Below are 26,652 nucleotides of genomic sequence, written 5' to 3'. Positions count from 1 at the left end.
TGACCTGTATCTCAACTCCAACCAGCTGCCATGGTTCCATAACCCTTAATATCAGGTCCCTGGAAGACACTGGTGAATTAGTTAAGCTTTTATAATATTCCAGAAACTTTCATGATCCCAGCCCATAAAGAATGTGTTTTACTGAATCCAATTTCACCACTTGTCCTGATGCAATACATCAACATTAGGATTACACTACCCACATATCATGGTAATGTTTAGGTAAAGTTCCTATGGAAATAAAGTTCTTTCAATGATTCAGAACTAAAACTTGTGATTTCATCAATGTCTGTGATGTTGGGGCTAATGTTTAACATGGAGGATAGAAAATGGGCAGCCTGGTCAACATTTCTCCTGATTTCAGCTCCACTGACTTCATCAGGGAGAAGTGTAAATGTGGCTGGTGATTCGCCATCACCCCTTTTACCTTAACACGCAAGATCTACCCCAAGTGACTCAGGTGGGTGTGACTGCACACTCAGTGTTTACCTTTGTCAAGTGGTGTGTTCAAATTATCACATCAGATGTTCTTCATCAATTCAGTCATAGAATGTGGTAATCACTGGCAAAGCCAGGATTTGCCCAACCGAGTAGTTTGCTAGGCCATTTCAGAGGACAGTTAAGAGTCAACCACATTGCTGTGGATCTGGAGTTATATGTAGGCCAGACCAGATAAGGATGGCAGATTTCTTCCACTAAAGGACATTAGTGAACCAGATGAGTTTTTACTAGATTCCAATAGTTTCATAGTCACCATTACTGGTGCTAGATTTTTTTTACTCTGGACTTACTTAATGAACTGAATATAAAATCTCCCAGCTGCCATAATGGGATTTGAACTCACATCTCCAGATCATTAGTCCAGGCCTCTAGATTACTATAATAACATAAGCATTATGCTACCACATCATCATGCTGCCAGCTCAAACTCTCAAAGTCATCATGACTGTGCAGAAAACTTGATCCATCTGATGACTGCTTTGTAAGTGTGAGCCCTGGAGCAAGGCTGCTTTGGTGTGTACGCATATTTAATATAACGTTAATTCCAAGAGAACAGAATTTATGGGTTGAAACTCTCTCAGGACCTAATGAGTTGTGAAGTTATTAATCCCGTCTGATAGGAGTGCTGCAATTCATGAGGGATTAAACTGTTCTACACAGTTGAATAACCCCACTGAAATAAAACCAGAAGTATTCTAAATAAAGGGATTATCTGAATCTTGCTGAAAATTGAGACATGTTTCCGAATCTTTTCATCTTGCATTCATCAGGACAAATGCAAGAATGCCAAATTTCAAACAATCACAACAATTTATACTGCCGGAGAGAAGGGTGCCGATTGCTTGGCAAGTCGACTCTGGCCAAGGCATTACCATGGAGAAAGCAATGGTTGTGATCATTTGAAATTAGGAATGCTTGGGTTTGTCCTGATGGGAGTAAGATGCAAAGGTAACATGTATCTCAGCAATATTTAAAGGGATTATTACTAGCCCACTCGACAATCATTAATGTATTAATCCAACAATGTTGAAAAACCTGGCAATGAATGCTGTGGTTTTAAAGATGACTTGTAGGGCAGACATAAATCTGCTAAAGGGGACATTTGGTTACTCTGGGAGTTGTGTAGACAGAGCGTCTTTGCAACTGAGAATTTGGGGCCTTTTTATGTTTGAGCTAAATAAATGTGGGGTGGGGGGGTTTTGAAATGATAAACAAAGAAAAGCAAACAATGGTGTACAAAGAATGGCAACCAAACAGTAGTGATCAAACAGTGGTGAGCAAACAGCGGTGAGCAAAGAGTGGTGAAGAAACCACTGAGAACCCATTTTCATGGCCATTCCCTTGACCTTATCATCTCAAACAGCCTCACTACTGCTATCATATCAATCACAGAAAAGGCCATCCCTGATCATCCTCCATTACCTCTCTACTGCTGTCCAGCTGTGTGGGACTACACTCACCTTGTTCCTCATGTATCTAGCCAGAGTATCACCATCAATAGTTTCTTTTCTCACTCTCACACCATTATCTCTGGTGTCCCCCAAGGATTTGTCCTTGGCTCCCTCATATTACTCATCTACATGCAGCTCCTCAGTGACATCCTCCAAAAACATATGTACGTTGACAACACTCAGCTCGACCTCACCACCACCTCTCTCGACTCCTCCACTGGTGCTAAATTATCAGACTGTTTATTTGACACTCAGTAGTGGATGAGCAGAAATTTCCTCATTAAATATTGGGAAGGCTAAAGTCATTGTCTTCAGTTCCCCTACACACTCTGGTCCCTAGCTAATGATTCCATCTCTCTCCCTGACAACCATCTGAGACTAAACCAAGCAGTTTGCAATTTCAGTCCCAGAATGAGCTTACGTGCCATCTGTAAGACTCTGTAGTTCCGTCTCCATAGGTGGAGGGGTAGGGTGCCTTTAATTAGTGCTATACACTCAGGAATAACCTCCCTACAGCTCTCTGCCTCTCTACCTCTGTTTCCTCCTTTGAGACGCTATTTAAAACTACTTCTTAGACCAAGCTTTTGGCCATATGCCCTAATATACCCTTAAGTAGTTCGGTTTCAGATCTTGCTTTGTAATGTCAAATGCCTTGGTATCGGTGTGTATTGCAGGAAGACTAACGCATACTCAACTGCCAGCAGCCATTATTGAACTAACTTTGTTTTATACTTCCCCGACAGAAAGGGCAGCAGAGAGACCAATATAACAAAATGCTAAGGTCTTGCAACATGCTACAGGTGCTTCATAAATGAGTTATTATTGCTGTTGAACAAACAATAGTGAATGAACAATGCTCAACCCATTCCTGTTCATTACTTTGAAAGCAGCACATTAAATTGGTGCTGCCTGCTGTTTCAGCTGATTTCTCTGTGCAGTTGGTGCTACCCATGCTTTCAATTGGCTACATGCTTCAGGCCTGCAGGAACATTATTGTCATGAGTGGACAGCACTAATTAAAGGCACTCTACCCCTCTTAAAGGGGAGGTGCATTGTGACTACAAGAAGTGGTGGATGTCATTTGTGAATTGAATCTGTACTGTGAAAAATTGAAGAATGACTGAACGTGTGAGAGAGTGTGCACCAGTGTTTTCTAACACTCCATTCACAGTCTTGGAGAGAAAGCGAAACATCCTGTATCCACAGGGGAGCAGGAGGACAACCAGTCATATGGTCATGAGGCAGTGGTGGGAGACACTGCCAGGACTGTGTTGCTTCAAGAAAATAGATGTAGTGCAGGAAGTTTGATAACCTGACTTGAGTTGTCAAGGTGACTGAGCTCAATCTCCATATGCCATATCGTACCAACTGCATCATTAGCCTCATCCACTGCTCTCTTCACTACACCTCCATTACCCATCACCCAGCAATTTGTGTCCTTCAGTACTCAACCCTTTAATTCATATGCTTTCCCTTAGGCTCAAACATATTGTGCTGTTGCAAGCCTCCCACCCACAACTCACAGCTCGGACATACCGGCAGCTATTCAGCCTTGACAGCTAAATCGCCCAAACATATAACAGGACACTCACTAATACACTTCCTTCTTTATTGCAGAGAAGGTGCCATAACAGGAAGCAGCAGGAAAGATGGAGGAGGACAAATTGCACCTATAGGTTTTACTCTCCATTGAGGTGACAGCGTTAGTCATCATGGGAAGGATCGTCACTGAGGCCATGGCCATTGGTGGCACTGGAGCAATCGATGATGATGTTATCAGTGTCCTTCTCTTTACTCAGTTCCCCCTCATCCCATGCTCTTTCCTGAATCACAGGCTGCAGATGGCATAAGCACACAATTCTCACTTTCTCCTCTCTTATCATAACCCAACCCTTGACCTTTTTCATTTCAGATACAAAAGAACTGGAACCTGCCCAGGCAATGAAAGCAGAGGAAGGAAACACCGAAGATGAAGAGAAATTGGGGCCAGATTTTCACTATCAAGGCAGCAGAAGTTTCCCGACTCACTAGACCCACATTTGGTACAAAGTGCCCCAAAACTCAGGCTTTTCACACCGGTGGAGGAGGCAGGGGGTAGGGGAGCATGGGAGTCAGGCCCACCGACCCCAGAAGAGGATCATAGGTGAAGACGGACCCTGAAGATAAGGAGGACTGATCACGTCTCAGGCCCAATATAAAGGTCCTCCCTGGTCGCAGTTCCTGCTGTGAGGTAGGAAACTTGTTCTTTTGCTGGTCCTTGGGAGGAGATGTCTGCCATCAGTCAGGTAAATAGAAACTATAATTATTAACCAACTGGTTAGTTACACTGGAAGAGATGGCCATCATGGGCCTTCCATAGAAAACTATAGAGCTATAGAGACTATAGAAACTATGGCTGCACCTTGACCTTGTCTAATGAAGGACCATATGGCAGTAACTTCATACTGGCAAAACCTCATGGCACCCATGGAGATGGCTGCATCTTGGCAGCTTCAGCAGATTCCGACACTCTGTCTTAAATGGGATTATCATCATGTCTAAGGGGCTGAATTTTAGACGTGCTTGCAGAAACTTTTCCCTTCCACTCACTCTTTCATTAGCCATCTATCAGAGTGTGGGCATCCGACTGCGTCTCCCACAGCTGCACACTGTCATCGCAGATGAGTGTAACTCAGAGAGAGCAGGTCAGCAGGGGTATGTGCACTCAGGAACCCACCATGCCATATTGGCGTAACAAGGACAAATGCCAGGCTGCCCAGCATTCACACTGCCACCACCCACCCTCGCTACCCCAACCCCAAACACCCACCCCCCCATACTCCCCGCAGCAACATCAGTCTGTGTATAAGTGAGAGAGAGAGTGGCTCCAGGGGAACTTAAAACAGCACAGGAGAAGCGAGAGAGACAGAAAGAGAGAGAGAGAGAGAGCGCGTGTCCCCAGGGACAGTCAGTCTGTGGACCAGCTGTATTCTGAGAAAAATTCAAATTGTGACAGCATACGGAAACAGCTAAGTGATTGAGGGGGTTTGGAGAGTATTTTCTCATTTATCTTTCAAAACTCGGGTAATTTATTAGTAATTGTAAGGTTTTATTAATAATAAGTTTTACTAGCAGTAGCAAAGCTTATCAGGAGCAGTAGGGTCTAGGTTTCTAGTCTCCAGTTTATAATAAATAGTCTGTAAAGTAAAGTTAAAGCATGGCAAGGCAGCTCGGCCATGTGGAATGGGCATCCTGTGGTATGTGAGAAGTCGTGGATGCTTCACATGGCCTAGATGACCACATTTGCAGGAAGCACCACCAGCTGCAGAAGCTTGAACTCTGATTTCAGAGCTCGAGCAGCGACTGGAGTCACTGTGGGGCATCTGCGAGGCTGAGAACTATTGAATAAGAGCATGTAGGGAGGTGGTCACATCACAGGTTAAGTTAGCAGGCAGAGAAGGAATGGGTGAACCCCAGATAGCCCAGGAGGACCAGGCAGGTAGTACAGGAACCTCCTGAGTCCATTTTGCTCACTATCATTTTCCCTTTTGGATACTGGTGAGGGTGATGGGTCCTCAGGGAAGTGCAGCCAGAGCCAAGTCTGTGCCACCATGGGTAGCTCAGCTGGACAGCAGGGTAGGGAGAGTGGAAGAGCAATAATAGTAGGGATTCAATAGTTAGGGGAACAGACAGGGGTTTCTACAGCCGTCGATGTGACTCCAGCATGGTGTGTTGCCTCCCTGGTGCCAGGGTCAAGGATGTTACTGAGCAGCTGCAAGATATTCTTCTGGGGGAGGGTGAACAGTCAGAGGTTGTGATCCATGTTGGTACCAACGACATAGGTAGAAAGAGGGATGAGGCCCTCAAAGCAGATTTTAGAGAGCTAGGAAAGAGATTAAAAATAAGGACTTCAAAGACAGTAATCTCAGGATTATTCTTAGTGCCACTTGCCAGTAAGTATGATAGGAAGATAGACCAAATGAACACATGGCTGGATAGATGGTACAGGAAGGAAGGCTTTAGACTTCTGAGGCATTGGGGCTGGCTCTGGGCAGGTGAGACCTGTACAAGGAGGACAGGTTACACCTTAGCAGGACTGGAGCCAATATCATCGCAGGGGGATTTGCTAGTGCTGTTGGGGAGGGCTTAAACTGGCTTGGCAGTGGGGTGGGAACCAGAGAGGGAATTCTGATAGGAGAGAAACAAAGCTGATAATGGTAGGAAGAAAAGTAGTAAGTGAAATTGGAAGGCAGCGGAAACAAAGGTCAGCATCAAATAGGGTCAAAATGTGGAAAAATGTTAAAAAAGCAAAATTAAATAAGGTACTCTATCTGAATGCATGCAGCATTGGCAATAAGGTAGATAAGTTAATGGCATAAATAGAAGTAAACAGATACGATGTAATTGCTATTACGGAGGCATAGCTACAGGGTGACCAAGACTGGGAACTGAATATTCAAGGGTATTTGACATTCAGGAAGGATAGGTGAAAAGGAAAAAGAGGTGGGGTAGCACTGGTAATAAAGGATGAGATCAGTACATTAGTGAGAGAGGATTTTAGATTGGAAGATCAAGCTGTAGAATGAGTTTGGGTGGAACTAAGAAACAGTGAGGGGCAGCAAACATTGATGGGAGTTGTATATAGGCCATAAACAGTAGTGGTAATGTAGGGCATGGTATAAATCAGGAAATTAGAGGTGCACATAACAAAGGTAATACAGTACTCTTGGGGGACTTCAATCTACATATAAACTGGATAAACTGAATTAATTCTTCGGAACTGTTCCAAATAAGATTCATATTGGACTCAAAACATTAACTCTTTTCTCTCTCCACAGATGCTGCCAGCCCTGCTGAGTTTTTCCAGCACTTTCTGTTTTTCTTTCAGATCCCCTGCATCTGCAGTATTTTGCTTTTATCTAATTAATAACCTTGTTGTAAAGAAGCCTTTGGGGAATAGTGACCATAACATGATAGAATTTTACATTGTGTTTGAAAGTGATGTAGTTCAATTCGAAACTAGGGCACTATGGAGGTGTGAGGGGCAAGTTGGTTGTGATAGATTGTAAAACTACATTAAAAGGTATGATGGTAGACAGGCATTGACTAGCTTTTAAAGAACTAATACATGGTTTACTATAAATTTACATTCCTTTGAGCCACAAAGTAAAGTGATCCAAATGTGGCGAACAAGAGAAGTTAAATTATATTAGATCAAAGGAAGAGGCTTATAAGATTGCCAAAAAAAGGATTGTGAGCATTTTAAAATTTAGTAAAGGAGGACAAAGAAACTGATAAAGAAAGGGAAAATAGAATATAGAAGTAAATTAGCATGAAACATAAAAATGGATAGTAAAAGCTTCTATAGGTGTGTAAAAAGGAAAAGATAAGCAAAGACAAATGCGGACCCATTAGAGGCAGAGACAGGAGCATTTATAATGGGGAATAGGGAAATGGAAGAGAAACTAAACAAATACTTTGGCCGGGATTTTCTGCTCCTGCCCACGGCGAGTGTCCTGGCAGGCAGGAGTGGAAAATATTGTGAGAGCTGAAAAATCTATTTTACGTTGGCTGGAAAACAGGGTCTTATTGTCCGCTCTGGCCTTCAATGGCAGAGCGTGTTTCCCAATGCACAATGTCAAGAAGGCCATTTGAATACATTTAAATGTGATGAATATTCATTATAAAGCTTCTTGCCGATATCATCCCCTCACACTGGATCAAGAGGTCATGTTGGAGTCTAATTTGATCAACTTGTTTCACAATGGTATATAAGCGATGTGCACCTGGAAACCAGCACTTCATCAGGACTGAGAGGTTTGCTTGCCTACCTTTCATCGCGCTGGGCTCGTGGCACCTCAACTCAGCGGACAAGCTTCACAGGCAGCACAATATCACTCTCAGTGGGGTATCACAGGCAAGGCTCTACCTACCAGACCTGCGGTAAGATGGGGGTACTGTGGAAGGGGTTGCAGGGCAATGCCTCTGCAGGGAAGGGCGAAAAAGTGGACAGAGGTTGTGGAAGAGGCTGCAGGACAAGGCCTCCATGGGGAAGGGGGTAAAAGTGGCAAAGGATACACTCTAACACATAACTAGTGGAGGTGCAGGCTGGAAGTGTCCTCTGGGTCAGAATGGGGAAGGGTGTCTCAGAGAGCTGGGGCCAGAATTGGAAGATGGCAGAGTGACGAGGTGCTTAACTTTACAGTGCTGACCTTGTGAGGACTATCCCTGTCCTCGACAAGGGAGGGGGAGGGCATGAATGTAAAATGTCATTCATGTCTAGCAAGTTGTGCACAGGGCATGGTTGTTGTAACAGGTGCCTCGGTCTGGTGGCTTTCTGGCTCAATAATGGGCTGCGGTTGGCACACTTGGAGTCAGGGTAGGCTGTAGACAGTTTAAAGGAAGTGTAGGCCATTCAAGGGCTTCATGGGGGCAGCAGGGGAGGAGGTGAGGGGTGGTGGTCGGCTCAGGAGCTCACTGTACAATAGGGGTCAGGAAGGGGTGGCCTAATCTACCAATTTGCCAGTGGGCCATAAGCATATCTGTCTCAATGCTTTCAGGGGGTTGCACAGGGATATCCCCCACAATCAAAATGGCATAAAGCTTTGGAGGGGAAGGCTTGAGAACCCTTGGAGGAAGGGAAACCTGAACATAATGCACCCCCTGGATGATGGCAGGGATCACTGCACTCACACAAGGGAGGGTCCAAGCTCGTCTGGTAGTGAGACTTTAGCACCACCATCTTGCAACCTGAAGGGTTGGAGCAGCACAAAATTAATCTGAGGAATAGCTCTGAGAGCCGGTTGGAGGACTGGTGCGCTGCACTGGGGAGGCCAGTTAAAGTGGCACCCAACTGAATTGTGTATTGCCTAATGAGGATAGATGCACACCTGAGACATGTTAGGAGCCTGTCAATGACACTACAAGGAATCAGGAGGCTGAAGCAATGAAGCACATTCATTTGGGATTAATGACCAGCCATGGCAGTAGTAGAACCTCTTGCTTTAAACTCTTTCGAGTTATCAACAGTCACAGATTGCAACCCTTTCGAGTACAATCACAGTTCTTGGTTTCCGGGAGTGGGACATGAACCCACAACCCTCTGATTCAAAGGTGAGGGTGCTATGAACTGAACCCCTTATCCTTAGAGAGCCGATTGCCCACAGTGATAACGAGGTCTGGAACATTTAGGTGACTGGGCAAGCTCCAGATGCATCTTTAAAGCAGGAGATCACAGTCTTGGTGCTGGCAAGCTCACATATGAAAAGTCTCAGAGCCACCTCCAATAACCATAGTTCCTCAATGTACATTATACCTCATGAGAATCACAGAGTATAGTTTGCCAGTGCAGTGATTGAGGACCCCAGTGCCTGGCCAAACCAATCTCATGTCAGCCGGTCATGTCTAAGGGGGTTAGGGGGGAGGGGCAAGTGGGTAGGGGGGAGGGGTGGGGAGGAAAGTGTATCATCAAACATTCCTTGCACTGGACAGGGTTTCAGTGTCGATTAGGTGCCGTAATTGGATCCAAACCCTTGAACCCACAGTCAGATACTAGAAATATACTGAAATTGGAGCTTTGGGGGCTCATCCTGACTCTTTTTTTTTTATTGGTGCCACAGAGAGGGAATCTTTAGGAAGATGGAGGCTAGATTTGTTGTTGCCTGCATTCTCACATACAGGCATGAAAGAAGGCGAGGACAATTGCGATTGCGGTGCCAGGCTCGCCAGAGGGAGGAGCTCAACCTTCAAGACCAAGGGGCAGCAGGGCCCCCTCCAGATGCAGAGGATGAGGCTCAAAGAGGCGGCTCTCGAGACCAAGGGTCTACAGACCTCGCATGTCTTATCTACAGATGAGCGAGAGACAGTGTCGCGGATGCCTCCGTATGTCCAGTGATCTGGTGACTCGCATTTGGCACATTTTTCAGGAATTGGCGCCATGGGGACTGTGGGGGGGCATTCATTGCCAGTGGCTCTGAAAGTCACCAACTCAATGAACTTGTACTCGAGCAGGTCCTTCAAAGTTCCAGGGCTCCACTGGGGACCAATGCGGGATGTCCCAAGTGCCAACGCACAAAAGAAAACATGAGGTGACAGATGTCTTTTTTTGCAAAGGCTCACAATTATGTGCACTTCACCAGAAATGAAGAGAGCCAGCAGACCATTGGGCTTTGCAGAGATTGCTGAATTTGCACAGGTGCAGACTGCACTCATGTGGCTATCAAAGCTCCCTGGCAACAGGCACTCCAATACATCAACAGGAAATGATTCCAATGGATCCAATGTTCAGCTGGTCTGTGACCATTGGAAGCAAATAATGCAGGTGTGTGTGAGATACCAGAAGCTGCCACGACTCATATATCTTGAGCAGGCTGCAGATCCCTGACATCTTCGAGGGACCAGACAGAATCCAGGGGTTACAAAGGTTACCTGCAAAGGACCTGACTGATGATGCACGTGCAGTGGCCACAAAATCCAGCAGAGAGAAGGTACAACGAAGCTCATATCGTTACCCAAACACTGGTAGAGCAAAGCATTGGCATCTTGAAGCTGTGGTTTTGATGTATCAACAGATCTGGTGAAACGCTCCAGTACACTCCCCAGAGGGTCTCCTGGATCATCTTTGTCTGCTGCATGTTGCACAACCTGCTGCTGCAAAGGTGGGGAGGACTTGCCAGATGTAAACGTGGAGGAGCTGCACTTCTCCTCCGATGAGGAGGACATTGAAAGGGATGGGGACAAGTGGTTCAAGGCTGCAGGACAAGAGGCCATAGCATGGGCCAGACGAGGCAGACATGCACGTGAAGCCCTCATAGCCAACAGATTCTAAGAGGAGGAATTAGTAGTAGTCTGTATCCTCTTGGACAAGTGCCTCCTCTCTCTCATGAACCAGCATGAACATCAGCATTGCTAGCCCTATCCTTACAACCATGCACTTCAATCTGAGAGTGATCCCGCAACCATTCTGCCAACCATTGTCCTGGTCCTTTGAAGAATGATGAAGGGTTGGTAACACGTATCCTCGTTGAGAGAAGGTCCAACCTGGATGAGGGCGTTCCGGCATCACACATCAGAAGGCACAGTCTCTTGTAACATCTCTGCAGTATCACAGTCACCATGGAAGCCTAGTAGAGGCAGGAGCAGCTCCACAATTCTCAGTGCACTATTAGCTGTAGGCCTTCAGTTGCACGAAACTCCTTAAGGAGATTCATCTGCCAAAACGGGACAATGCATTCAGTGTCTACTCGATGGTTTTACTGAGAGGTCACACTTAGGCAAAGGCAGCTAGGGATTTTATACAGGTATAACTCCATTTTGACATCATGTGGTCCTTTGTGCCCCCTTCTCCTCCATCACATTGACATCTGTTACTCTCAGGGATGAGGGTGTGCATTCATCCTGGCCTTTCCATGGATTCAGAGAACCTGAGAATCAGGAAGTTCAGTCAGTCTGCCCTCATGGCCAGACCTGGCCCTTGCCAACTGTAAAATGCAAATGCACCATGAACCAATATGCTTGTTTGATAATAAAGAGAACTCATCAGATTCATTATTATCTGGGTTGCGTCCCATTGGTGCCCTCAACAGTGTCAAAAGCTACCACATGCGCTTCCACAGCATGCTCCAAGGCTCCTTTGGTCATACCACATGACCATTTGTACTAATCCTCAATGACCTCAGTGAGGGTATAGGTGAGGGGAGGCTACTCCAAACGTGTGGCTCAGCTCTGCATCCCTACATTGTGACGAGAGCCTTGTGGCCGCAATGCAGACAACTACAAGGTTAGAAAGGCAGAAGGTTGGAGGCTTGAGCACCAGCAAAATGAAGAACCTTCGAGGGTCTGGGCTCCGGTACTTCAATGTGGAAAGGTTCTCACACTTCTCGGTGGGCCTAGCAATTATGCACTGTGAGAGTTGGATACATGCAAGATGGACAGGATCACACACAGTCTCTGAGTAAGGTCTCATAAATAGGAAATCCTGCTGGATGAGTGTGAGTAAACGGAGTGTGAGGATCCATGGCCCTTCTCCATGCATTTACACATCTCAATGGAAATGAGACCTTTACCTGACAATAATGCAGAGGAGGCGGATGAACACCGTAGCCTCAATCTTAAACAGGCAAATTGAAGAATATATCAAACAGCACATCATGTGAATGAGGTCTTTACACAAGCAGACTTGGCATTGAGGATGAGGCATCACGTTGGAAATGATAAGAGTGTGTACACACACCATGGTGATGTGGAAACTAACAACATCTACCAGAGGCACCTGGTTTCGACATCTGCAGTAAGTGGTGTAAGGGACCATTGTATCACACCTGATGGACAACAACATAGTTGATCATAAAGAGGAGGCATACACAGAAGTTGTGAAATGTGTTGTATTCTATTTATGTTAGTACAAAGTATACAACATGTGGTTATTACCCATGCCACTGTTGTGCTCCTAATATCTTGTAACTTTCTAGCCCTGCCGCTATGTCATGGTGCATCCCTGACATTCACAGCGGAGGTGCAGGCAGCCTGCTGACTGCTACGTCCTGTTGCCTGTGATGACTTTGGTGGGTGTCCTCTGGAGGGCCGAGACTGGGAGGGTCCCAGACTGCTTTGGGTCTCCTGCTGTGGAGCAGGTGCACCCTCCTCGGCCTGTGGAGGTGGAGGTGATGGGATCAAAGGAAAAGGGGATTGGGATCAACTGGACACTCCCGGAGTCATGTGGGTAGGTGGCCCCGGGTGTCCAGATGCTGGTCCCCCTCCCTATGGGTGCCTGAGGGCCCCTGGCTGACTCCTTGAGGAGAAGGGTAAGCTGGAGTGAGATTGAGTTGCTCTGCACCCCTCTCGCATGGTCACTGCTGGATGCCACCAATGGCTACAGTGATGGAGTGCTGCTCCTGCAGCAGTGCAGGACAGATGTCCTGGACCAAAGCCTCCATGGAGGCTTCCATCCCACCAGTGTTGACCTCAGTGCATTGGCATGCTGGCGTTATAACCTCAGATTGAACGGAGACGGACTCCACCATTGTCCATTGCAACCTGTGCAAAGCAGCTGACATCCCTTCCTGATATTCCCTTGACTGTCACTGAAGATTCACCAACTGAGTTAGGACCAAGTCCGGAAGCCCATCGTCAGAATTGGACTGTGCAAAACCCTGGCCTCCAGCAGTCCTCCAAACGCCAGCTACCTCAGCTGTCCCTGTCTTTGCCTGCTGTGGAGCAGATTGTGCACTGTGCTCACCAGATTGTGATCCCGAGGCTGCTCTAGAACTAGGTTCCACTGAAGTGTGTGTTCTTGCATTGGTGGAAGGTGCGGATGAGTGCTGTGATGAGTCTTCAGTGGGGCTCTCCTCTTCTTAAACCTCCAAAGTGCCTTCAGGGCTGAAAATGAGGGCCTGGCTGGATGATGCCCTGAGACACTTTCCAGAGTTGCCCACGAAAGAAAGTAGAGATTACTTAAGGATGGCAAGCAACTGGAAGATAGCAGAATGGACTGACAGTCTGATTGCCTGAGGGATGAGCAGGTGCAGGGTCCTCACTTGGGATGGTGTTGCTCATCTCACGAACTCACCCATCCCTGATCTTCTATCTTGCTCTACCTGCTCCACCTCCTCTTAAACAGTACAAAATGCATCACATTTCCAATTCTCTTTAATTCTGAAGAAGAGTCATACAGACTTGAAATGTTAACTCTGTTTCGCTCTCCACAGATGCTGCCAGTCCTGCTGAGTTTTTCCAGCATTTTCTGTTATTATTTCAGATTTCCAGCATCCACAGTATTTATCTATAATGTAATATTTTCAAGTTTGTTGATGAAACAAAACTGAGTGGGAATGTGAGTTGAAGGAGGATGCAAGGGGATCTGGACAGGCTAAGTGAGTGGGCAAGAACATGGCAGATGGAATATAATGTGAAAAAATGTGAAGTTATCCACTTTGGTAGGTAAAACAGAAATGCAGAGTATTTCTTAAATGGTGAGAGTGTTGATGTCCAAAAGGACCTGGGTGTCCTTGTTCATAAGTCACTGAAAGCTAACAAACAGCTACAGCAAGAAATTAGGAAGGCAAATGGTATGTTGGCCTTTATTGCAAGAGGATTTGAGTACAGGAGTAAAGATGTCTTGCTGCAGTTATACAGAGCCTTGTTGAGACCACAGTTGGAAGGATACACTTGCCATAGGGGGAGTGCGATGAAGGTTCACCAGACTGATTCCTGGGATGGAGGGATTGACCTATGAGGAGAGATGGAGGGGACTAGGTCTGTACTCTCTAGAGTTGAGAAGAATGAGAGACAATCTCATTGAAACTTAAAAAATTCTTACAGGGCTCGACTGGGTAGATGTGGGAAGGATGTTTTCCCTGGTTGGGGGGTCTAGAACCAGAGGACACAGTCTCAGAATAAAGGGTAGGCCATTTAGGACTGAGCTGAGAAAGAAATTTTTCACTCAGAGAGTGGTGAATCCTTGGAATTCCCTACCCCAGAGGGCTGAGGAGGCTTAGTCACTGAATATGTTCAAGACTGAGATTGATAGATTTCTAAATAGTAAAGCTATCAAGGGATAATGGGGTATGCTGTTGAAGTAGAAGATCAGCTATGATCTTAGTTGAATGGTGAAGAAGGGTTGAGGGGTTGAGCAGCCTACTCCTGCTCCTATTTCCTATGTTCCTAATCTGATACCTGCATGTAAAGTGTCACGGGTTTCTTGCGACAAATGAAGCAAGAAACTTTACTTGCCCATGTGTTTTCTTCATTGTTGTGCCAGAGTGCCGAAGCGGGACAGGTGCAGAGGGTACGGGAAGGATTGTGTTCCCGTTCTGCGATAAGGGCCTCGAGATTCTGGTCAGGTGCAATGCAGGAGGTACATTCTCTATCCGAGAGGAATGAGGTACACCCCCAGCGTAAATAAGCAAGCATGGCAGAAGATTGCATCCACAGTGAGGGCAGCAGGGAGATACCATCATTCATGGATCCAGTGCTGCCAGCTGTTCCTCAACCTGCTGTGATCTGGCAAGGTGTGGTGTTTGGCAGAAGCACACGGGTGACCCTGTGATAGCTGACAGCTGACATACTTAGCACATACCCCTCCTGTAACATGGATGAGTGTATGCCCAAGCAGTTATGGGGCGATAAGTGAATGCCCCCTATTACCCTCCATCACATTAATGAGCTTTGTCCCTTGATGGAGGATAAAATTGGCTAACATTGTTATTTGTACTTGCAGGAGAAGAGGGCTCACAATGCCAGAAGAGAGATATCCCAGACTGGGGATGGTCAGAGGCTAGGAACCTGTGGCAAGTAACTCACCTCCTGACTCCCCAAAGCCTGTGCACCATCTACAAGGCGTAGATGTCAGGAGTGTGATGGAATACTCCCCACTTGCCTGGATGAGTGCAGCTCCAACAACACTCAAGAAGCTTGACACCATCCAGGACAAAGCAGCCCACTTGACTGGCACCCCATCTAGCATCTTAAACATTCACTTCCACACCACCAGCACACAGTGGCAGCAGTGTGCAAGATGCACTACAGCAACTCACCAAGGCTCCTTCAACGGCACCTTCCAAACCCGTGACCTCTACTAACTAGAAGGACAAAGGCAGCAGATACATGGGAACACCATCACCTGCAAATTCCTCTCCCACATGCCATCCTGACTTGGAACTATATCTCTGTTCCTTCACTGTTGCTTGGCCAAAATCATGAAACTCTCTAAAAGAACCGTGGGTTTCCTACAAAACATGGACTGAAGCAGTTCGAGAAGGCAGCTGACCACCACCTTCTCAAGGGCAACTAGATCACAGAATCACAGAATTTTAACGGCACAGAAAGAGGCCATTCGGCCCATCATGTCAGCACCGGCTCTCCAAATGAGCATTTGACCTAGTGCCATTGACCTGCCTCTTCCCCGTACTCCTGCATATTGTTTCTATTCAAATAATCATCTCTAATGTCCTCTTGAATGCCTCGATTGAACCTGCCTCCACCACACTTCCAGGCATTGCATTCCAGACCCGAACCACTCATTGTGTGAAAAAGTTATTTCTCACGTCACATTTGCTTCTTTTGCAAATCACTTTAAATCTGTGCCCTCTCGTTCTTGATCTTTTTCTGAGTAGGAACAGCTTCATCCTATCCACTCTGTCCAGCCCCCTCATGATTTTGAACATCTCTAACAAATTTCCTCTTAGCCTTCTTCTCTCCAAGGAGAACAGTCCCAACTTCTCCAATCTATCTTTGCAACTGAAGTTTATCATCCCTGGAACCATTCTTGTAAACCTCTTCTGCACTCTCTCCAATGTGTTCACATCCTTCCTACAATATGGCACCCAGAACTGTACACAATACTCCAGCTGAGGCCGAACAAATGTCTTCTATAAATTCAGCCTAACCTCCTTGCTCTATGCCCCTATTAATAAAGCCCAGGATACTGTATGCTTTATCAACTGCTCTTTCCACCTGTCCTGCCACCTTCCATGACCTATGCACATATACACACAAGTCTTTCTGCTCCTGCACACCCTTCAAAATTTCACCCTTCATTTTATATTGTCTGTCTGTGTTCTTCCTACCAAAATGCATCATCTCACACTTCGCTACATTGAACTTCATCTGCCACCTATCTGCCCACTCCACCAACTTGTCTATGTCCATTTGAAGTTCCACACTGTCATCCTTGCAGTTTATAATACTCACAAGCTTCTTATCATCCGCAAACTTTGAAATTGTCCCCTGCACATTAACATATATCAGGAAAAGCAAGGGTCCCAATAACGATCCCTGGGAAACTCCACTATAAACCTTCCTCCAGCCTGAAAAATATCCATTGACCATTACTCTCTGCTTCTTATTTTTCAGCCAATTTTGTACCCATGTTGCTACTGTTCCTTTCATTCCATGAGCAATAACATTTCTCACAAGTCTGTTGTGTGGCACTGTATCAAATGCCTTTTGAAAGTCCATGTACACCACATCAACAGCATTACCCTCATCGACCTTTTCTGTTACCTCTTCAAAAAAACTCCAGCAAGTTAGTTAAATATGATTTCCCCTTTAGAAATCCATGCTGGCTCTTCCCTATCAACCCATATTTTTCCATGTGACTACTAATTCTATCCTGAATAATTGGTTCTACAATCTTGCCCACCATTCAAGTTAAACTGACTGGTCTGTAATTGCTGGGCTTATCCTTACAACCTTTTTTGAACAAGGGCGTAATGTTTGCAATCCACCAGTCCTCTGGCCCCACCCCTGAGCCTAGGGAAGACTGAAAGATTATGGCCAGTGCCCTGCAATTTTTACTTTCACTTCCTTCAATATCCTTGGATGCATCTCATCTGGTCCCAGTGCCTTGTCAACTTTAAGTACCGACAGTCTATTGAACACTTTGTTCTTATCAATTTTGAACCCTTCTAGTGACAGAGTTTCCTCGTCTGTCACCATGGCCTGGGTAGCGTCTACCTCCTTGGTAAAGACAGATGCAAAGTATTCATTTAATACCTCAGCCACAGCCCCTTCGTCCATGTGTAAATTCCCTTTTAGGTCCCTAATCGTCCCTACCCCTCCTTTTACTGTTTATATGCCTATAGAAGACTTTGGGATTCCCCTGTATGTTGGCTGCCAGTCTTTCCTCATAATCCCTCTTCGCTTCTCTGATATGCTTTTTCACCTCCTAACTCAAATTTCTGTATTCCTCTTGGTTGTCAATTATATTTTGTACCTGACACCTGTCATAAGTGCACTTTTTCTTCTTTATCTTAATTTCTATCTCCTTTTTCATCCAGGAAGTTCTGGTTTTGTTTGTCCTACCTTTCCCTTTTGAATATACCTTGACTGTGCCCGAACCAGTTCTTTTTCGAAGGTAGCCCATTTTTCAGCTACAGTTTTTTCCACCAATCTTTCATTCCAGTCTATCTGGCCCAGCTTCGCTCTTGCCTCATTGAAGTCGGCTCTCATCCAGTTAATTTTTCCTACTCTGGATTGCAAATCATCCTTTTTGTATCATCATCCTAAAACGTACAATACAATGATCACTGTCTCCTAAATGTTCCCCCACTGACACTTGATCTACTTTGCCCGCCTCATTTCCAAGAACCAGGTCCTATAGTGCATTTTTTCTTGTTCAACTGGACACAAACTGCTGTAGAAAATTCTCCTGAACACAATCTAGGAATTCTTGCCTCTCTCTGCCCTTTACACTACCATTGTCCTAGTCTAGATTTGGGTAATTAAAGTCTCCCATTATAACTACTCTATAACACTTGCATCTCTCTGCAATTTCCCTGCAGATTTGTTCTTCTACATCCTTTTCACTATTTGGCAGTCTATAGACTACACCGAGCAATGTAATTGCAGCCTTTTTGCTCCTTAGCTCTGGTCAAATTGATTCTGTCCTTGAACCCTCTGTGACATCCTCTTTCTCCAGCACTGCAATGCTCTCCTTAACCAATACCGCCACGCCTCCTCCTTTCCTTCCTTTCCTACCTCTTCTGAACACCTTGTACCCAGGAATATTTAACACCCAGTTCTGCCCTTCCTTGAGCCAGGTCTCTGTTATCGCCACAGCATCATATTTCCACATGGCAATCTGCGCCTGTAACTCCCCAATCTTATTTACTATACTCCGTGCATTCACATACATGCATAGTAACCCTGATTTAGATTTAGATTCACCCCGACTCCACTAAGATTAGCTTACTATTCTCTATTCTAGTGTTATCTGTATCTCCTAGTATTTTGTGCACCCTGGTATTCCTCTCTAATAGTCTCTGGTCTCTAGTCTCTTAGTTCCCACACCCCTGCTGAGTTAGTTTAAAACTCTCCCCAATAGCACTAGCAAAATGCCCTGCAAGGAACTCAGTACCAGCTCTGTTCAGGTGCAACACATCCAGCTTACACAGGTGCCATCTCCCCCAGAGCCAGTCCCAATGTCCCAGGAATCCCTCCTGCACCATCTTTCCAGCCATGCATTCATCTGCCTTATCCTCCTACTCCTGTGCCCACTGGCACGAGGCACTGGGAGTAATCCAAAGATTACTACATTTGAAGTCCTGCTTGCTAATTTTCTACCAAGCTCCCTAAATTCTGATTGCAGGACCACATGCCCCTTCCTACCTAAGTCATTGGTGCCAATGTGGACCACAACCTCTGGCTGATCACCCTCCCCCAGAAGAATGTCCTGCAGCTGCTCTGTGACATCCTTGACCCTGGCACCAGGGAGGCAACATACCATCCTGGAGTCACATCTTTGGCTGCAGAAATGCCTGTCTGTTTCCCTAACCAATGAATCTCCTATCACTATCGCTCTTCCTTTTAGATATGGGCAATAAATGCTGGCCTAGCCAGCAAAGCCCACATTTCATGAAAGGGAAAAAAGACACAAAAGGTGAGACCAGAACATTTTGAGTGCATGCGAGGATCCTGGTCACTTTCTCAAGGGCATTTAGAGGTGGGCAATAGATGCTGGGCTTATCGGTGATGCCCACAACCAGCGAATGAATAAAAAAAAGCAGGCAGTGCAGCAAGACGGTGATGCAAGTCGATATGCAATGTTGGTTTGATGTCAGCGCTGCTAGTTTCCACATTGCTGGCAATGCCCTGCCTTAACCTCACACAGCTGAACACAGCATTAAACAGCATGACAGACCATCACTGCCATCGTCACTATTTAGAGGGATCATGAAGTACTTACAGGTTAGTTGCTGGATTATCTCTTCTAGCAATGCTGTCTGTGTTTTTGAAGCTTTCCTATAAAGTTTCAGTAGTCTACAGGCTGCAATGTTAAATTGTGTGGATGAGAGCAGGAATTGAGGGGCACAGATTAAACTAGTTGGAAAAACTGTAGTAGATAAAGTTCAATGTTGGGAAGTGCAAAGTCCTTCACTTAGGGTCCAAGAATTGCAAATTGGATTTTTTTTTAATACTGAGAGAGTAAGAAAGGGATTTTGATGTCCATTTACAAGACTCACCAAAAAGCAGTTCATATACCCAAAAAGTAATGAAGAGGCTAATGAAATGTTCACCTTTATCTCAAAGTTTGGGGATGATGGTGGCATAATGGTAATATCACTGGGTTAGTAACCCAGAGAGAGGGCTAATCCTTTGGGTTTTTCCTATGGCGGGCAGGCTGGGCGGGAGCAGATGGGGGCAGTGGCAGAACTGATTGCCGCCCGCGATTGGCTGCGCACCACCATTTTATGCGAGCGGGCTCATTAAGGCCCGCCAAGCGTAATACGCGTTCCGTAGCACTCAGCGCTACCTGTGCGGGCAGGGGGAGGAGGGAGAGTCGGGGCCAGAGCTGCCTCAGGGATTTGAATGGATATGAAAATAACTAAAGAATCGATTTAAAAATTTATTCAAACATGTCCCCTCATGTGACTGTGTCACATGAGTTGGGGCATGTTTGTAAAGGTGGGACAATGTATTTACTTTTTATATAAAAGCTTCAGGAAACCTCATCCCACCCATGGATGAGGTTTCCTGAAAAACGCGAAGGCCATTTGGGCTTTTCGCCTGCTCGCCAACCGTAAGGTTGGGCAGGCAGTGTTCTTAAGTACTTTAATTAATTTCTTAATGGTCTTAATAGGTCTGACTCCAGCGCATGCCCACTGAAAGAAATAAAACGATGGCATGCAGTGACTTCGGGATGCACGCCCGACGTCATCGCGCGTCATTTTACGCGTTGGCGTGTTGGACCCGCCCCCGCACGCCGACCGGAAGATTCTGCCCATGGATTCAAATCCTACCGTGGCAGCCAGTGGAATTTAAATTCAATTAACAAATCTGGAATTGAAAACTAATCTCAGTAATAGTGACCGTGAAACCATTGTCAATTGTTGTAAAACCCATCTTGTTCACTAATGTCCTTTAGGGAAGGAAATCTGCTGCCCTTACCTGGTCTGGCCTACATATGACATAGCAATGTGGCTGACCTTTAACTGCCCTCTGAAGTAGCTTAGAAAGACACTCAGTTCAAGGGAAATTTAGGGATGGGCAGCAAATGCTAGCCTTGCCAGTGACACCCACATCCCATAAAAAAAAATTTTAAAAAGATGTTTGGAATACAAAAGTGAGGAAGTGATACTTCAGTTGTAAAAATAGTTTAGACCTCCTGTGGTCTATATTCAGTTTTGGACACCACACTCATTGGTCCCTGAAAGGGGCACAGCCTAGGTTCCCCAGAAATGGTACAAGGACTAAAATCACAAGGACAGCTTGTGTAAATGTGGTCTGTATTCCTTTGGGAGATTGAGAGAAGAGGGGATTAAGGTTCCCCCTAATGTCACCGTGAATTAATTTTATTTCAAACACAGCTAACAATTACGGGCACGAGGGTTTGAATTTTTCTAGCCCCTTGATGGCAGACTTGGGGCAGGATTTTCCCTTCCTCGGGCAGGCAGAGCCGGGAGCGGCCCTGAAACGGACCGCCGTCCGCGATCGGGCCCCGACCACGATTTCACGCTGGCCGGCCAATTAACGGCCAGTCAGCATGAAACGCACGGTGAGAACTTCAGCATTGCCGGGGTGGGGGCGGGAGGAGCGCGGACGCTAAAGTCTGCGTATGTGCGGGGGACCGCGCACTGAAACTCCCTGAGGCACAGAGCTGCCTCAGGGAGGTGAAGAATTTTACAATGAAAAATAATGATTTCAAAAATAAGGAAAATGTCCCCATATGTGACTTAAAAATGATGTTTAAAATTTTTAATTAAAAATTAATGTTGGAAAATAGAGTTTAGAAGGATGAGAGAAGATCTAATTGAGGTATATAAGATGCTAAAAAGGATAGACAAAGTAGATGTGGAGCAGATGTTTCCCCTTCTGGGGCATTCTAGAACAAGAGGCCATAGTTTTAGGATAAGGGGTGGTAGATTTAAATCAGAGATGAGCAGGAATTTCTTTTCTCAAAGGGTCGTGAATCTGTGGAATTCACTACCTCAGAGTGCAGTGGATGCCGGGACACTGAATAAATTTAAGGAGGAGATAGACAGATTTTTAATTAGTAATGGGTTGAAAGGTTATGGGGAGAGGGCGGGAAATTGGAGTTGAGGCCAAAATGAGATCAGCCATGATTGTAATGAATGGCGGGGCAGGCTCTAGGGGCTGAATTGTCTACTCCTGCTCCTACTTCTTATGTTCTTATGTATGAAACCTCAACCTGCCATGGATGAGGTTTCCTAAAAAATGCAAAGTCCTCCTGGCCTATTCGCCCACCCGCCAACTGTAAGGTTGGACGGGAAGTGAAAAATGCAAATTAATTGTTCGTTTATTGGTCTTAATAGACCTCTTAATTGTCGGTGGGTGCGCTTTCCACTCTTGCCTGCGCCTGCCCCCCAAAATATTGCGTGAGTGTCCAATGATGTCAGGGTGCTCACTCGACGTCATCACGCATTATTTTACTCCCAATCAAGTCGGGTGCGTGCCCACCCACAGGACGTATAATTCTACCCTCGGAATTGCAGGAGAAGGTAGTAAAATAGTGGGGAAAGGTGTCAGGAGGGGTCCCTGATGCTGTCCCACTCCCGGGGCTGCTTCCCAGAGATGAGCTGGGAGCCAAATCAGCTACCACCACACGGAGGTGGGCAGCCAATTTAAACAATTAAATCCCCTATTAGTGGCAGTTTGTTGGAGCTGCTGCATTTTTGTGGCAGAGCTGCGGCCCACTGCAATGTTTGCAGGCCACTAGTTTCATGGAGTAGGCCTCCCTATGGCATCCTGGGTGGCCATTGGAGCTGGAGGCTCCATTCCCCCAAAGAAGGGAACGTGGGGAGGAAACGCAGCCTGTGTAACCCCAGTGTCCCATCGGATTAGGCTTCCTTACCTCTCAATCCTCACCCTGCCTCAGCAGCACTAACTCCTGCCAGTGGGGCTGCTGAGGCTTCAGAGTTGCTGGCTCTGTGATTGGACCAGCAGTATCAACAGCCCATCCACTATCCTTAATTGGACAGCGGGTCTGGAGATGGCCAATTAGGAGGTAGCCACTGTCAAAATCATCGAGCCAGTCCTGCTGGTGGCAAGTGTGAGCCTTGGGACCCCAATGTCAGGAGTCCAGAAACCCTCAGACTTTATAACTGATGATTAATATGTCTTAACAAATGTTGTTGGGATATTGCTGTACTTAGAAAGATTGCCATGCTAATATGATTTATTTACAACTAAAACAGCCAGTGTACATTATTGATATCGCTTACGAGACGTAGCAGCAGGCTTTGACCCTCAGGCACTCCTGTTACTATTTTGGAATTTGAACAGCAGAATTCAATCTTCTCAGGCTGTGAGTATTAAACCTGCGGCCCTGCTGCCCTGTACCATTGATCTGAATATTCTACTGCGCTGTAGTTTAGGTCAGAAATTCTTGGTTGGTCATTCCTACCTCGGCTGGTCTGAGAAATGTTTCCCGTTTATCACCTTGGTATTTGTACCCAATGCTACAACAGACAGTGAATCACATTCATTGCTCAACAAAGATACATGTTTAATTTTGTTCGTTGTTATTGTTTTCTCTGCAAAGCCGGCAGCCCAGATTGGGCACAGTAAATGTGACAGCGAGCAAATAATCTGCTCTCTGGCAATGGCGAGACGGTGGAGTAGAGGTAGTGTCACGGGGTTATTAACCTAGAAGCCCAGGCTATTGCTCTGGGGACACGGGTTCGTATCCCACCATAGCAGATGGTGGAATTTAAATTCAATTAATTCATAAATTTGAATTGTAAGCTAGTCTCAGCAATGAGCATATAATATAGTCTGAGCATATAAACCCTCATCAAGTGTCATAAAAAGCCCACCTGGTTCACTAATATTGATCAGGAGGAAACCTGCCATCCTTACCTGGTTTGGCTTGTATATGTCTCCAAACCAACTGTAATGTGGCTGACTCTTAACTGCCCTCTGAAATGACCAAGCAAGCCTTTCAATTCAAGGGCAATTGGGGCTGGGTAACAAACGCTGACCTTCTTAGTGATGCCCATGTTCTGTAAAAGAGAAAAAGTAATTGGCTGAGGGTACTGGGGATACCACCAGCTGCTTTTCTTTAAAATTTAAGATGGGATGTGTTATGTCCATCTTAGAGTGTAGATGGGGCCTTTGTTTAACCTCTGATCCAAAGAAAATTGAAATTGAAGTGAAATTTCAGATTCCTTTTCATGAAACGTATTTTGGTGTTTTGCTGAAATAAGCAACATGCACTCTCACTTTATAACATGGGCCTTCCTTTGAGAATTCTCTCTCTGTGAGAGCTGGGGAAACAAGGACACCAAGAAGGCCTCACCAAGAAGCTCAGTGTGTATCGTAGAATCTTACAGCACAACAGACAGCTGATCAACCAATTGTGCCTGTGCTGCCTCTTTGAAAGACACTTGGTCCCACGCCCCACTCTTTCCCCATAGGCTTGCAAATTTCTCCTTTTTGACAACATCACCTTATATTTATATTTATGTTGCACATTTAACATAATACATTTTCCCAAGTCACTTCACAGGAGCATTATAAAACAAGATTTGACACACAACCACATGAAACTTGAAAGAGGTAGACTTTCAGGAGTGTCTAACAGGAGGAAAGTGAGGTAGAGAGGCGGAGAGGGTTTAGGGAGGGAATTCCAAAGCTTGGGGTCTACTTAACTGACGGTGTGGCTGCCAATGGTGGAGCAATTAAAATTGGCAACGCTCAAGAAGCCAAAGTTACCAGAGTATATATATATATATCTAAGAGGGTTGTGGGGCTGGAAGAGATTACACAGAGAGGGAGCAGCAAGGCCATGGAGGGATTAGAAAACAAGGATGAGAATCTTAATGTCTGCTTGACCAGGAACCAATATTGGTCAGCAAGCATAGGGGTAATAGAGCAGCAGAGTTTTGGGTGACCTCAAGTCTATGGAGAATGGAATTTGGGAGATCAGCCGGGAGTGCGGTGGAATAGTCGAGTTTCAAGCATGAATGAGGGTTTGGCAGCAGCTGGACTAAGGCAAGGGTGAAATTGGGTGACATTACTCAGGTGGAAATAGGTGGTCTTACTGACGTCACTAATGTGTGATAAGAAGGTCATTTCAGGGTCAAATATGACACTAGGTTATGAACAAACTGTCTTAGTTTCCGACAGCAACTATAGGGGGATGGAATCGGTAGCTAAGGGGTAAAGTTTGGAGTGTGCACCAAAGACTTCAGTCTTCCTAATATGTAATTGGAAGAAATTTCTGCTCATCCAGTACAAGGTGCTGGATAAGCTGTTTGATAATTTAGCCAGTGGAGAAGCCAAGAGAAAGCTGGCTGTTGTCAGTGTGCATATGAAAAGTAATGCTGCGCCTTCAAATGTTGTCACCAAGCGGCATCATGTAGATGAGAACTAGGAGGGGCCAAGCATAGATCTTTGGGGGACACCGGAGATAATAGTGCAGGAGCAGGAAGAGTAACCATTGCAAGTGATACTCTGCCTACAATTAGATAGACAATGGGCAGGATTTTACCGTTGGCAAGTGGGGGCGGGGCCCGCTCGCCGACGCGTAAAATGACATGTGGTGACTTTGGGCGGAACTCCCGACACCACTGCACCCCATTTAAATTTTCAGGAAGGCGGGGGCGCAGCAAAATCAGCTGTGGGCCCGCCAACCTGTCAATGGCCATTTGAGGCCATTGACAGAGCCAATTAAGTAATTAATAAACCTGCCCATCCACAATGCTTCAGAAAAAGCATGAAACCTCATCCACAGGCGGGATAAGGCTTCATGTAAGTTTTTAAAAAATTAATAAAGTTTCACATGAGGGGACATGTCAGGGAATTTTTTTATTTCTGTTTTTAATATTTTTTAATGTGGAGCCGATCTCCCTGAGGCAGCACTCTGCCCGCACAGGAAGCGCATAGCACTTCCATGTGGACGTCACGCTGGACGGGCCTTAATTGGCCCGACCACATAAAATGGCGGCGCGCCCCCAATCAGGGGTGCTGATCGGAGGCACGCCTCCAACATCCCCCCCATTTAAAGAGAGAGAGAGAGAGAGAGAGAGACAGCACCTGAAGAGAGAGAGAATTGTGAACAATATCAGCTAACATGCAGGCTTTTGGGGCTGCTTTCCGATTCTATTTACTTTTGTTACTTTAAACATAAACCTCAATTGGAACAATCGGAGAATCAAATCTTTGTCTCTAATGAGCTTGTGTTACACAATCCAACATAATTACTCAGTCAACTCATCCAATGTGATTCCAGTATGATTACACGATTCTTTATTACTGAGTTCACGATTCACTATCAACATCCAAGTAATCTTTATTACTGCATGTCTGGTCAAGCTATATCTAGAAAGTCTTCCTGATTCCAAAGACACACAAGGCCAAGAGGGCACAATATTAATAGCTCCTTAATTAAAAGTAAGAGTTTTATAATAATCTATAATTTTGAAGAATCCATGCGACCAATAGGAAACAATTAACCCATTAATTTGTAAAACCTTTAGAATTTGCTCGGTATTGTATAATTCAGGAGATATTTTCGATTATTTTATCTTATGAATTCAGTCTCTCCTATCTCACTGTCTCTCCCTTCTTGTCTCTCTTTATTATCTCTCTTCTTTATCTTTCTGTTGCTCTACTTTCCTTTTTGCTTTTCTTTTCCCTCTTCCTTTATTCTCTCTCTCTGTACCTCTTTTTTCTCTTGTTTGCTTTCTTTTTCCACTTCTTTCTTCCTCTGTCAAGTATATGTAGCCTCAAGTCCTTGCAGCTCAAAGCACGGTTCAATAAG

General features: G+C 45.5%; 1 long non-coding RNA gene across 1 annotated transcript; it reads right to left on the bottom strand.

The window, feature by feature from the left end:
- Positions 1 to 10: 10 nt before the first annotated feature.
- On the bottom strand, positions 11 to 26,652 carry LOC144683687 (uncharacterized). Its single transcript, XR_013577317.1, has 3 exons — positions 26,554 to 26,652; positions 23,748 to 23,890; positions 11 to 59 (listed from the first exon to the last, which is right to left on the bottom strand). It is a non-coding gene; the product is annotated as an uncharacterized LOC144683687 (long non-coding RNA).

Source organism: Cetorhinus maximus, chromosome 8, assembly GCF_964194155.1.
Source record: "Cetorhinus maximus chromosome 8, sCetMax3.hap1.1, whole genome shotgun sequence".
Taxonomy (NCBI): Eukaryota; Metazoa; Chordata; class Chondrichthyes; order Lamniformes; family Cetorhinidae; genus Cetorhinus; species Cetorhinus maximus.
Note: the sequence above shows the minus strand (reverse complement) of the source record. Positions and strands in the feature narration are given on the sequence as shown.